We start from the raw sequence: 14,519 nt of genomic DNA, 5'->3' as shown, positions 1-14,519 counted from the left end.
TCCTCATGATTTCAAAAAGTGCCCATGAAATTTAAAAATATTCATGATATCAAAAAGTGCCCATGAAATACAATCGAGAAATGAAGACTATGATTTAAATACAATCGATCTTAGCTAGCTATTTGTTCACAATCTTCTTGCCCTTATTTTTCGCAAATGGAGTACTTCTGTGGAACGGACGTCCTTTAGGTAGGGTGGTCCTGCTTCTTCTTGTGGTGTGTGCTGCTACTTCATCGTCGTCATCATGTTCGATCTTTGGGTCGCCGTACTTGTCGAAGTCTTGCTCATTGGCTACTCCATCCATTCCTATGATCTTCCTTTTGCCTCTCCTCACGACAACACGACTGGGCTTTGGCGGGTCGGTAATGAAGAAGCATTGGTCCACTTGGGAAGCCAGTACCCATGGCTCATTTTTCGCGGTGATGTTTGTGCCCGCGGTCTTGGATTTGGCTTAGGGTATAACCATGGTGGTGAAATATCGGTCTTCTTTTAGGACGCTCTTAGCCCATCTGACACGGAACATCGGCACCTTCTCTCCAGCATAGCTCAGCTCCCAGATCTCCTCGATCCTTCCGTAGTATCTGTCTTTGTCCTGACCGGTGTAGGATTCCATCGTTACCCCGGAGTTCTGATAACCATCGCTCTTCATGTCCTTGTCCTCGATGTAGAATGTGTAGCGGTTGATATCGTACGCCTCATAGGTCATCAGGTTATGCTCGGCGCGCTGTGACAAGGCGAATATGATTTGTTCTTCCGCGGAAGAATCCTCTTGTAAAGGGTATGACAGAAGCTTCTGCTTGAACCAACGCGTGAAACATGAGTTGTGCTCTTTGAGTATATCTCCGTCCGTCCTCTGTTGGCATCGGTCATTGTACATCTTCTCAATAAAGTTTTTGTGCGCTACCACCCAAGGATCGAGCATGTCTATGTGTTGTAGCACGACTAGGTATGCTCTTTCAAAGTCGGCGAGTCGACCCTCGAAGTCGACATGCATTTCGCAGCGACCCTCACGGTGACCCCATCCAGCGAGCCTGCCGAGGTGCCTGCTAACGGGCAGACCAACGGGGTTCTCGATGCCTAGATAATTCGTGCAGTAGGAGATGCACTCTTCGGTCAGAAAGCCCCTGGCTATACTTCCCTCTGGACGTGACATGTTCCGAACGTATCCTTTGGTGACACCATTCATCCTTTCAAACGGCATCATGCTATGTAGGAACGTCGGCCCGAGTTGGATGATATCCTCCACGATATGGACCAGCAGATGCACCATAACGTCGAAGAATGTGGGCGGGAAGTACATCTCAAGCTCGCATAGTATCACCACGATCTCTTCCTGTAGCCTTCTGAGTTGCCTCACGCCAATCGACTTCCGAGAGATGACGTCGAAAAAGTTGCATAGGCCAAATAGCGTTTCACGGACGTGCGCGTCCATGATCCCACGGATTGCAACTAGAAGTATCTGCGTCATCAGCACGTGACAGTCGTGAGACTTCATCCCGCTAAACTTCTGTTTTGCTGGGTCTAGGTATCTGCTTATCTTCCCCGCGTAACCGTAACGAAGTTTTACTCCTAGGAGGCAGGTGAAAAACTGCTCGATCTCCACCTGACTTAGAGTGAAGCACGCGGGAGGGTAGTCATTTCCGGTCTTCTTGGCCTTTTTGCCTTTGCGACGACTTTCTGTGTCCTGCTTCGCCTCATCATCATCATCATCATCATCCTCATCATCATCATCATCATTAGCGTGAAGCTCCTACCTGATGCCCATTGATTTCAAGTCTGCCCTCGCTTTCGGCCAATCTTTGGTCCTCTCTGGCATGTTGAGCAGGGTACCAAGTAGACTCTCGCACACATTCTTCGTGATATGCATGACATCAAGGCTGTGAGGCACACGGTGGATCTTCTAGTACGGCAAGTCCCAGAAAATAGACCTCGTTTTCCATACCTTCAGCAGCGGCTCTGGCGCCTTTCGCTTCTTTCCCGGATCTGGCGCCTTTTGCTTCTTTCCCGGCAGTGGGCAGTCTTTCCAAATTTTCAACAGCTCGTCTATTTCCTCGCCGCTCCTCGTACATGGGCGTTTTCGGGGTTCGGTTTCACCATCGAACAGATCCTTGCGTTTCCTCCACGGGTCATCGTCGCGAAGCCACCTTCGATGTCCCATGAACACGGTTTTCGAATACCCGGGATCTCTATCTAGCTGGCGATACGTTGTGTCATCCATGCACCTTACGCATCCAGAAAATCCGTGGACTACCTGCCCCGCGAGATATCTGTAACCAAGATAGTCGTGCACCATCGTGAGCAGTGCGGCTCTCATAGGGAAATATTCTTTCTCTGCGGTGTCCCACGTATTGGCTGGCATTTTCCACAGCGTGTCTAGCTCCTCCTTCAGCAGCCCCAGATACAGATTGATGTCGTTCCCTGGTTGTTTCAGCCCTTCAATTATCATACTCATGTGAATGTACTTCCTCTTCATGCACAACCAGGGGGAAGGTTGTACATCCACACAAACACAGGCCAGGTGCTATGTGTGCTTCTCTGGCTGCCAAATGGATTGACTCCATCGGTGCTCGCGCCCAGCACGATGTTCCTTGTATCCTTCCCAAATTCTGGGTATTCGAAGTTCAATGCTTGCCACTGGCTCGCATCCTTAGGGTGACTCAGCATCTTGTCTTTTTTATTTATCTCCGGATCATTTCCATCATCTTCCTGCTTCTTCTCCTCCCTATCCGCGTGCCAACGCAGGAGCTTTGCTACCTTAGGGTCCGCGAAATACCGCTGCAGACGAGGAGTGATCGGGAAGTACCACACCGATTTTCGAGCAGCTTTCTTCCTCTTCTTGCATCGAGTGACGCCGCACACCGGACATATGGTAGACTCCGCGTGCTTGTCCCGATAAATGATGCAATTTTTCATGCACACATGGTATTTCACGTGCGGTAAATCCAAAGGACACACGATTTTCTTCGCCTCCTCGAAACTGGTCTGGCACTTGTTCCCCTTGGGAAGACGTTCGTGCCAGAATGACATGTTCTCGTCGAAGCATGCATCGGTCATTTTGTGTTTTACCTTCATCTCCAGAGCCATGAGCGTTACTTTCAGGCGGGTATCCTCGGGCCTGCATCCTTCATACAATGGAGTAACCGCGTCTATCTCCAGTTGATCCAGCTTGGCTTTCTCTCGGGCGGCAGCTCTTGCATTATCCGTCTGCTTGTGAAGCAGCTCTTGAATATGAGGGTCCTGCACCCAGCCTCCATCGTCGTCTGCTCCGGCATCTTCATCTTCATGATCATGCCCTTCGTCTTGATCTTCCTCATCATCATGTACGACATCTTCTACATGATGATTGTGTACATCATCACCGTCGTTATCATGTCCTGGAGATTCTTCGTCTTCTCGCCCGCCCTCGCCGCGGTGGTTGTCTTGTTGCCCTTCCTCATTTCTTGCCCGGCCTCCATGGACGACTTCATAGTCATCTTCATCACCTTGCCACCGATAGCCATCCATGAAACCACGCAAGAGCAGGTGGTCCCGCACCTGCCTGGAATCCGGGTCCGCAATAAGGCTCTTCAGCTTGCATCTTCGACACGGACATCTTATCTCTGTCTCGTTCTTTTGAAGCATCTCGGCCTTCGCGGAGCTCAAAAACCTGTTCACGATGCCTTCGGTCATCGTGTGGACCATGGTCGCCTGCGGGGTAGAGCAAAACGATATTTTAGAACCAAGAAAAAATTTGGCATGACCTTCCCTAAAAATAGGACCAAAAAGAATGCATAGTGCCAAAATTCTCGCCGAAACGGAAATGAATCAACATTCCAGCAAAATATTGGCAAACACAAACATATATGCAACACCACAAACACAATCAACACCACAAACATACATAGATCTAGCTAGGCCACAAAAAGTGCATGTGCACGTTGTTGGAGCGAGCTAGGGAGAAAAAAAGTAGATCACATCATGAAGATAGCTTTCCCCTTACTTACCTATCAAAAAAAGGTGATTTCACCACTTAATTTTGATGAATCTATGGTGGAAATGAGGTGAGGAGGAGGAGGCAGCCGAGACAAGCTTGGAGGAGGAGGTGGAGAGAATGAAGTGGGGAAAGTGAGTGGGTAGGTGGGCTGTCCAAAATATCTTGTTTGTCCCAGGTTACTAATGGCGCACCACCACAGAATGCGCCATTAGTAACCCTGGTTACTAATGGCGCACCGGCAGGTGGTGCGCCATTAGTACTTTTTGCAGAAAAGTAAAAAAAAACATATGTATACTAATGGCGCACTATGGAAAAGTGCGCCATTACTATTTTAAACTAGTAATGGCGCACTTTGGTACAGTGCGCCATTAGTAGGTTTGCAAAAAAGTAAATATATATATATATATATATATACTAATGGCGCATTGTCTTGGTCGTGCGCCATTACTAGTTCTAACTAGTAATGGCGCACTTTGCCGTCCATGCGCCATTAGTTTGTATGGAAAAATGAGAAAAAAATCAATAGTAGTGGCGCACCGTGAGGACGGTGCGCCATTAGTGTCTTCCACACTAATGGCGCACGAGCTACCCGTGCGCCATTAGTATATAGTAGTGGCGCACTACTTACGTGGTGCGCCATTAGAATCAGTCCTATCTATAGCCCTTTTTCTAGTAGTGGAGCCCACCACATATATGATGATACCGGGTTTTGTCACAATTATCGTCATAGAAGTGTCATATGTATAAAAAGGGCAACCTGGTGCATGTAGCTCCCGCTTGCGCAGGGTCCAGGGAAGGGTCCGACCACTTTGGGTCTATAGTACGCAGCCTTTCCCTACATTTCTGTAAGAGGCTGTTTCCAGGACTTGAACCCATGACCTCATGGTCACAAGGCAGCAGCTTTACCACTGCGCCAAGGCTCCCCTTCAGAAGTGTCATATGTATGACAGAAAAAAATTCGTTCGGCCCAAAATGTCACGGATGTGTCTTTTTTTTGTAGTGTGGGGTGGTTCTTAATCTTGCAAGCTGGGAATCAATGAGATGTGTAGGCATATTTGTTGTACTTATTATTTGAATCTTACTTGTTGGTTCTAAATCTTGGAAGCTGGGAATCAATGAGATGTGTAGGCATATTTGTTGTACTTATTATTTGGATCTTATTTGTTGGTTCTGAATCTTGCAAGCTGGGAATCAATGAGATATCTAGGCATCTTTGTTGTACTTATTATTTGGATCTTATTTGTTGGTTCTGAATCATGCAAGCTGGGAAACACAGCATGATGATGCAGAGGGCAACAACCATAACAAACAGTTCAAACTTGGTAGTATTATCTTTGTGAAAGTGCGACAAATGTGCTGATTATGTGCGTCCTGAGAATAGTAATTCTAATTGTTGTGCATTTTGATCCTGTGGCACTGATAGAATGAGCCAATGCATTGCATGTTTTAAGTATAAATTTCTATTAAAGCTAATTAAATTTCAGTAAAGTGACCAGTAACTCGTGTTATTACAGTACCAATACAGACCCACTCGTGAACCGACGTGTGGTCGGAGTAGGTGTCGGATTTCGGGTTCCGGCAGACCCTTGAGGTTTGAACTCTGCGGTGCGCACGAAGATCTTTCCCCGACCAGCTCACGTTTCGAAGGCTCGCAAGGAATCTAGGCTAGAAAGAAGAACCCACAAGGGACACGAGGTTTATACTGGTTTAGGCCACCATTGTGGTGTAATACCCCACTCCAGTGTGTGGTGTGGTGGATTGCCTTAGGTGCTGATGATGAACAGTACAAAGGGAGAATAGCCTTGCGAGGGGCTGTTCTTGAGCTGGTGCGATGAATTGCTTGGGTGAGTTCAATCGCTTCTCTCTCTCTCTCTCCCTCTCTGACCGATCCGTCCTCCTTGCCCTGTGGTTGCTAGCTCTATTTATAGAGGGAGGCCCTGGGCCTCTTCCCAAATAATGAGCGGGAAGGGTGCCAACAATTGGCCATTTTGAAGGGGAACATCTAGTACACTTATCCTTACTAAAGTTGGTCTACGGCTGCCAAAGGCTCTGACGATGACGCCGTCATGGGCTCCACGATGACCTCCATCCTGCCGTTCTACTAGTCTTGGTCTTGTTGCACCGAAACGGTAACCTTTGCCTGATGCCTTGGCTTGTGCTTGCCCCCTTTGCACCGAAGGAGAAACAAGGACACTGCACAGGCCGGCGCCCGCCTGGTCTTGATCGTCATGGCTTGCGTCATGGGCTCCTCACGAGGTGCCCTTGCCTTGATCTCTCCGCCTCCTCGCGAGCCTGTCTGATGAGGCCGCTCCTGAGGAAGCTTCCTATCGTCCGCCCCGCGAGGCTTAACCCCTCGCGAGGGTCTTGAGCTTGAGCTGATGAAGATGGGCTGCACATGGCCCCCATTTGAGCCACGCCGCAGGTCGCAGGCAGGCAAGTCTGGGGACCCGCGTTCCCAGAACACCAACAGTGGCCCCCGGGCCCAAGGCTCGCCCGGACTTGGTTTAGCAGAGAAGCGAAGGGGCAAGTGCGAAGCACCGCGGGCCCCAATAGCGTGCAGCCTTGAGCGCCGTGTGGCGATTGATTGGACGTGGGCGTCTCTGCTTCCCCACGACGCCTCGACAACCGCACATCTGACAAAAGGGGTGTCCGGGCCAGGCTTACCTGCTTCGTTCTCGTTCGCCTTGCTCTAGATCCCCTTTCTCGCTCTTCTCCTTCTTGCTTCCAAAGTCCTGCAGATCTGTCTCAATCCGTTCCATCCGGCAAGCCATGGCACCTCACAAGACCCCAACCGAGGCCTAGTACTCGCCGGCTTTGGATCTCCCGAATGTGTCGGAGAAGAATTTCGCCCTCACGCGCCTGATGACGGTGGCGCAGGGCAACGAGGGAGTGACTATGCTCAAGGCCGGCTCCGACCAGCCTGAAGGCATGTGGAGCACCTTCTACCCGCTCTTTGTGAGCGACATCATCGCCGGTCTGGTGCCTCCTTTTTCCGAGTTCTTCTTTGCTGTTCTTCGCCAATACAACTTGCAAGGTCTACACCTCCACCCCAACTCTGTTCTTCTCCTGGCGATTTTCGCCTACTATTGTGAGGCTCACATTGGGGTAAAGCCCTCAGTGGCCTTGCTGTGTCATTACTTTTCCCTCCGGGTTTCTCGTTCCCATATCACCGCATGCGCGAGATCTATCGCATACTCCAACTCCAATGCCATCTCGAAGCCTAGGAAGAGGATCGAAGGCTTTCGGAGCAAGTGGGTCATGGTGGATGTCGGGCGCCTCCACCCCCGACTGGTGCTGCCTACAGGGCAGCCCAAGGCCGTCGATGCGTGGTCTCGCATGGAGCTTGTCGACCCTCGTGTGAGGGCGGTGCTGAAGGGGATGAACGCGGACCTGAGGGCCGGCAACTTAGGGGCGGCGAAGCTGACCAGGGCTACGCTCCTGAGGGAGTTCCTAGAGCACCGGGTGGCTCCACTCCAGGAGCACTCGCTCCCATTGTGGAGGCTTGGGGAAGCTGATGCCGCCCTTCTCCTAACCTCTGAGGCCCTAGCCGACGAAGATCTGGTCGCGGCTCTCCATTCCTTGGTCGGGGGAGACGTGGCGAGCCCAGTGGGCGCTCCCGTTCCCATGTTCCTTCGCGGAGACTGGGAGCAGGTGGTGAACACCATGCCCACCTTCAACGGTGAGGGGCTGGTGCCCGCAGAAGCTCCCGGGGATCCGGCGGTGTTGGCGATGGTGAACGTGTCCTCCGGCGACTCCAGCGGGAGTGAGGAGGAAGAAGAGGAGGACGAAGAAGAGTCTGAGTCTGAGGCGACTGGCGAGGAGTCGGAGGAGTCCTTCCCTCGGCGCAGGTCCCACGCCCTCCGCTCCATGCCGGATGATGACGAGGCCGGCGCCAGGCGAGGAGGGGAGGATTCTCCCCTGGTCCCGAGGAAGGGCAGGTCGGGGCTGGTTCTCCCAGGGTCTGTGACATGTCTCCGTTGTATCTACTTTTCCAAACACTTTTGCCCTTGTTTTGGACTCTAACTTGTATGATTTGAATGGAACTAACCCATACTAACGCTGTTTTCAGCAGAATTGCCATGGTGTCGTTTTATGTGCAGAAAATAAAAGTTCTCGGAATGACCTGAAACTCCACGGAACACCTTAGAAAAAACAATAAAAATCCTCGCAAAAGATGAAGACCAGGGGGCCCACACCATGCTCACGAGGGTGGGGGGCGCGCCCCCCTACCTCGTGGGCCCCCTAGTGGCCCTCCGACGCCAACTCCAACTCCATATATTGGCTTTCGGGGAGAGAAAAATCAAAGAGAAGAAATCATCGCGTTTTACGATATGGAGCCGCCGCCAAGCCCTAATCTCTCTCGAGAGGGCTGATCTAGAGTCTGTTCGGGGCTCCGGAGAGGGGTATTCGTCGTCATTGTCATCATCAACCATCCTCCATCACCAATTTCATGATGCTCACCGCCGTGCGTGAGTAATTGCATCGTAGGCTTGCTGGACGGTGATGGGTTGGATGAGATTTATCATGTAATCGAGTTAGTTTTGTTAGGGTTTGATCCCTAGTATCCATTATGTTCTGAGATTGATGTTGCTATGACTTTTCTATGCTTAATGCTTGTCACTAGGGCCCGAGTGCCATGATTTCAGATCTGATCCTATTATGTTTTCATGAATATATGTGTGTTCTTGATCCTATATTGCAAGTCTATAGTCACCTACGATGTGTTATGATCCGGTAACCCCGAAGTCACAATAATCGGGACCACTCCCGGTGATGACCATAGTTTGTGGAGTTCATGTATTCACTATGTGCTAATGCTTTGTTCCGGTTCTCTATTAGAAGGAGTCCTTAATATCCCTTAGTTTCCAATAGGACCCCTCTGCCACGGGAGGGTAGGACAAAAGATGTCATGCAAGTTCTTTTCCATAAGCACGTATGACTATATACGGAATACATGCCTACATTACATTGATGAACTGGAGCTAGTTCTGTGTCACCCTATGTTATGACTGTTACATGACGAACCGCATCCGGCATAATTATCCATCACTAATCCGGTGCCTACGAGTTTTCCATATACTGGTTCTCGCTTATTTACTTTTCCGTTGCTACTGTTACAATCACAACAAAATACCAAAAACATTACTTTTGCTGTCTTTACTTTTGTTACCATTACCACCACGATCATATTACTTTGCTACTAAACACTTTGCTACAGATACTAAGTTTCCAGGTGTGGTTGAATTGACAACTCAGCTGCTAATACTTGAGAATATTCTTTGGCTCCCCTTGTGTCGAATCAATAAATTTGGGTTGAATACTCTACCCTCGAAAACAGTTGTGATCCCCTATACTTGTGGGTTATCAAGACCTTTTTCTGGCGCTATTGCCGGCGAGTATAACTCTATTCTTTGAGTCACTTGGGATTTATATCTGCTGGACACTATGAAGAACTTGAAAGATGATCGAACTACTATTTTGCCCTCAACTACGAGGGGAGGTAAGGAACTGCCATCTAGCCTTGCACTAGATTCTCCTTCTGTTACAAGTAAGCTTGCGACACCCAAACCTGCTACTGCTATTCCTTCTGATATGTTGCATGTCATTGATGATGCCACTTCTGCTATGGATGATACTTATGATGAAACTACTTCTATGCTTGATACTACTGTGCCCCTTGGTGAATTTCTTGATGAGCAAATTGCTAGGTCTAGAGAAAGAGAAACTATGAAACTTGAATACGATGATGTTAGTGATGATGAAAATATGCCTTCTATTCCTAAGGGTTATCTTTTTGATGCAGAATCTTCTGCATCTATTTTTTCTTGCCAGGATAGATATGAACTTAAGAGGTTGCTAGTTAAATGGAGTAAAGAATCTTTTAGAGATAGAATGAGATCCGACCCTGATTTTGCTACTTCACCTATTTGTGTTCCTGATAAGGATTACTATGATTTTTATGTTGATCCAGATATAATTGCTTTGGTTGAATCTGATCCTTTTTATGGCTATGAATCTGAAACTGTTGTGGCACATCTTACTAAGTTAAATGATATAGTTGCCATGTTTACTAATAATGAGAGATCGCGCTACCTTTATTTACTCAAAATATATCCGTTCTCATTAAACGGTGATGCTAAGATATGGTTTAATTCTCTTGATCCTGGTTGTGTGCAAAGTCCCCAGGATATGATTTATTACTTCTCTGCTAAATATTTCCCTGCTCATAAGAAACAAGCTGCTTTGAGGGAAATATACAACTTCATGCAAATTGAAGAAGAAAGTCACCCACAAGCTTGGGGGAGGCTTCTCAAGTTACTTAATGCTTTTCCTGATCATCCTCTTAAGAAACCTGAAATATTTGATATCTTTTATAATGGACTAACTGATGCTTCCAGAGATTACCTGGATAGTTGTGTTGGTTCTCTTTTCAGGGAAAGAACACCGGATGAAGCTGAAATTCTATTGAATAATATGTTGGCAAATGAAAATAATTGGGCACCTCCTGAGCCACCTTCTGAGCCAGTTCCAGAGCCAATTACCGAGCCTATTCCTAAACCAACTCCGAAGAATAGAGGTGTTCTATTTCTTAGTCCCGAAGATATGCAAGAGGCAAAGAAATCTATGAAAGAAAAAGGTATTAAAGCTGAAGATGTTAAGAATTTACCTCCTATTGAAGAAATACATGGTCTTAATATACCTCCTGTTGAAGAAGTATATGATCTCAATTACTTATTTACTGAAGAACCTCACGATATCCCGACACAGGTAGTAAAGGTAAATTCTCTCTATAGATATGATAAAGCTGAAGTCCCTCCTACTAATATTTCTAGTCAGTTCTTGGATGAGTTTGATGACTTTATGTTTAAGCAAGATGACTTTAATGCTTATTTTGGTAGACAATTAAAATATAATACCTTTATGATTAAACGCTTGGGTGATTATATGGCTGATATTAGAGGTGAACTTAAACTTGTTAGCAAACATGCTTCTATGGTTACCACTCAAGTAGAACAAGTACTTAAAGCTCAGAAAGAAGTGCTTGATGAAATGAATAGTAAGAAAAATGATTATGCTGTTAGAGTGGCTACTAGAAATGGTAGAATGACTCGGGAACCTTTGTATCCTGAAGGCCACCCCAAGAGAATCGAGCAACATTCTCAGAGAAATAATATTGATGTACCTAGTTCTTCTAGGAGGAAGAAAAAGAAAAATGATAGGACTTTGCAAACTTCTAGTGAACCTATTGCTGAACCACCTGAGAATCCGAATGATATCTCTATTTCTGATGCTAAAACACAGTCAGGTGATGAACATGAACCTAGTGATAACGTTAATGATAATGTTCATGTTGATGCTCAACCTAGTAATGATAATGATGTAGAAGTTGAACCTACTGTTGATCTTGATAACCCACAATCAAAGAATCAACGTTATGATAAAAGAGACTATGTTGCTAGGAAGCATGGTAAAGAAAGGGAACCATGGCTTCAGAAACCCATGCCTTTTCCTTCGAAACCATCCAAGAAAAAGGATGATGAGGATTTTGAGCGCTTTGCTGAAATGATTAGACCCATGTTTTTGCGTATGCGATTAACTGATGTGCTCAAAACAAATCCTTATGCTAAGTATATGAAGGATATCATTACTAATAAAAGAAACATACCTGAAGCTGAAATTTCCACCATGCTTGCTAATTATACTTTTAAGGGTGGAATACCAAAGAAACTTGGAGATCCAGGAGTACCTACTATACCATGCTCCATTAAGAGAAATTATGTTAAAACTGCTTTATGTGATCTTGGAGCCGGTGTCAGTGTGATGCCTCTCTCTTTATATCGTAGACTTGATTTGAATAAGTTGACACCTACTGAAATATCTTTGCAAATGGCTGATAAATCAACTGCTATACCTGTCGGCATTTGTGAGGATGTGCCTGTTGTGGTTGCAAACGTTACTATTTTAACGGACTTTGTTATTCTTGATATTCCCGAGGATGATAGTATGTCTATTATTCTTGGAAGACCTTTCCTTAATACTGCAGGGGCTGTTATTGATTGCACCAAAGGCAATGTCACTTTTCATGTTAATGGCAATGAGCACAAGGTACATTTTCCAAGGAAACAACCTCAAGTTTATAGTATCAACTCTATTGGAAAAATTCCATCGATTATATTTGGAGGTTTTGAATTTCCTCTCCCTACTGTCAAGAAAAAGTATGATATTCTTATTGTTGGGGATTTTCATATCCCCATTGAGGTAACCTAGTGTCATTCGAAATTTCTCCGGTTCCGTGATTATTCGGAATGAGTTTGTTAACAAGACTTGATCAACCTTGTTAGTGGGTTCATTTTGATGATCACGAGATGGATGAAACTAGAAGCACAACCTTCTGTACCCTCTTTATATTTTCTGTTATTTAGTAGAAATAAAGTAAAATAGTATTTTTCTATCTGTCTCCTGACTTATCCGTGCAATATAAAAATACCCCGAAAATAGAAGTCCTCAGAATGCCATGCCAATTTAATATGATTTTTTCGAGAATATTTGAGGATTTACTGTGCAAAAATTACCACGGGGGGAGCTGCCACCTGGTCACGAGGGTGGAGGGCGCGCCCTACCCCCCTAGGCGCGCCCCCCTGCCTCGTGGGGCCATGGTGGCCCTCCTCCACTTATTCCTGCACCCATCTTCTTCCTCTGCCTCACACAAACACGAAAAACCGACTCAAGCACGAGTTCCAGCCCCCGTTGCTGCGATTTTCGATCTCCTTGCTCAAAGCACCTCTCGCAAAACTGCTTGGGGAGATTGTTCCTTGGTATATGACTCCTCCATTGGTCCAATTAGTTTTTTTTCTAGTTCTTTATTCTTTGCAAATTTGTGCTTCATAAGTGACCATGTTCTTGAGCTTGCATGTCAAATTTATATGGTTCCAAGTAGTTCTAATGCTTGATATAGGCTCTAGGCACTTGTGGGAGTTGTTGCTATCAGTTTTATTGAAGTTGGTTCACTTTTATTTGAAGTTACTAAAAAATTCAGATTATCTCAGAAAATAATGAAGAGACTTTTGAGGGGCTCGTCGAGCCGAAGCTCGAAGGAAAAACAAAAGGAAGAAGAACAGAAGCCCAAATTTAATTTGTCATGCACCGCAGAGGTCCGGCCATGTGAATGGTCTTCCGATGACTTCTTGAGGAGAGCCGGGATTTATGAAGATTTCTATTTATTGATTGAGAATTCCGGCCTCACCAACTTCCTCCACGACCAACGTCATCAGTATCTCTTACTCACAAATACTTTTGTGCAAAACTTCTACTTTTTCCCTAAGAAATCACCTCCAACAGTAGAGTTTCATTTATATGACGTTGTTAAAGAGATGACATTAGCTGAATTCTGCGAGGTTTGCAGAATACCCTTTGAGGGCACCTTAGATGAACCCCACCATAACGAAGTAGAAGATTTTATTAACACTATCACTGTGGGAGAAACCAGAAAGGTTTCTGATGCAAGGATCACTAGCATACATTTTCCTGTTTTACGCTACTTTGCCTTATTTGCTAGTCGTTGCTTGATTGGACGTGGGAACTGTGGGATCCTTAGTATTCTTGATATTATTATTTTGTTCCATGGTTTATACCGCAATAACTCTGTTAGTATGGGTGGAATTGTTGCTAGACGGTTAAGTCTGAACCGTACTAAGGGCCCCATCTTTGGAGGCATTTATGCTTCACGCCTAGCTGAACATTTTGAAATACCTATTAGGCATGAGGAGAAAGAAGAAACAGCGCTGCCCCGTGTTTATTTAGATTATAAGAGTATGATAGCGCATCACTTTCTTGTTAAGAGTCGCGAAGGGGAGCTCAAATACAAATTATATTCTGATAAACATCACCCTGAGACTATTACTTTGCCTGCCCCTTCTTTGTTTAACTTATCTGCAGGTCCTCACATCGTTCCGTGGTCGACCGTTCAAGCCTATCGGAATCCTGCACCAGCCCCGGAACCCGAGCCACAAGATGAGCCTCCACGACTATCTGTTTATTCTTGGGATCCAAAGGAGGTTGCCAGCCAGTGGCAGCCGGAGCCTTCTTCGTCGCAGTATGACCCCAGCTTCACCTACGGGTATCCGCCAGGCTATCCCTGGCAATAGACCAACTTAGTCCAAAAGCCTAAGCTTGGGGGAGTACGTATTTCCCACTGACATTACATTCATGTTCACACACACTCATTGCTAGACGTCGGTCCTCATACTCTTTCACTGTAATATCCATGCTAGTTTATTTTCTTTTCCTGCTTTCTTCTTGTGTGTTTAATAAACTTTGAGAAAAAACCAAAAAAAAATTAGTAGTAGTTTATTTCTTTGCTGTAGTAATTAAAAAGAAAACCCAAAAATATTTCCCGTTCTTCTTCTTGCTTGTTGGGAGCTTTCCTGTGTAAATAGTTTTTATTTCTTTTCCTTTCTTTGGGGGTCGAGAAGACTATTTTGAAAATTCTTAGTGGCTCTTATATGCATGATTGTTTATTTAACTTCGAGCCCATATTACTTGTCTT

The sequence above is a fragment of the Triticum dicoccoides genome, chromosome 4B, assembly GCF_002162155.2.
Source record: "Triticum dicoccoides isolate Atlit2015 ecotype Zavitan chromosome 4B, WEW_v2.0, whole genome shotgun sequence".
Taxonomy (NCBI): domain Eukaryota; kingdom Viridiplantae; phylum Streptophyta; class Magnoliopsida; order Poales; family Poaceae; genus Triticum; species Triticum dicoccoides.
This window is presented reverse-complemented; position numbering follows the sequence as displayed.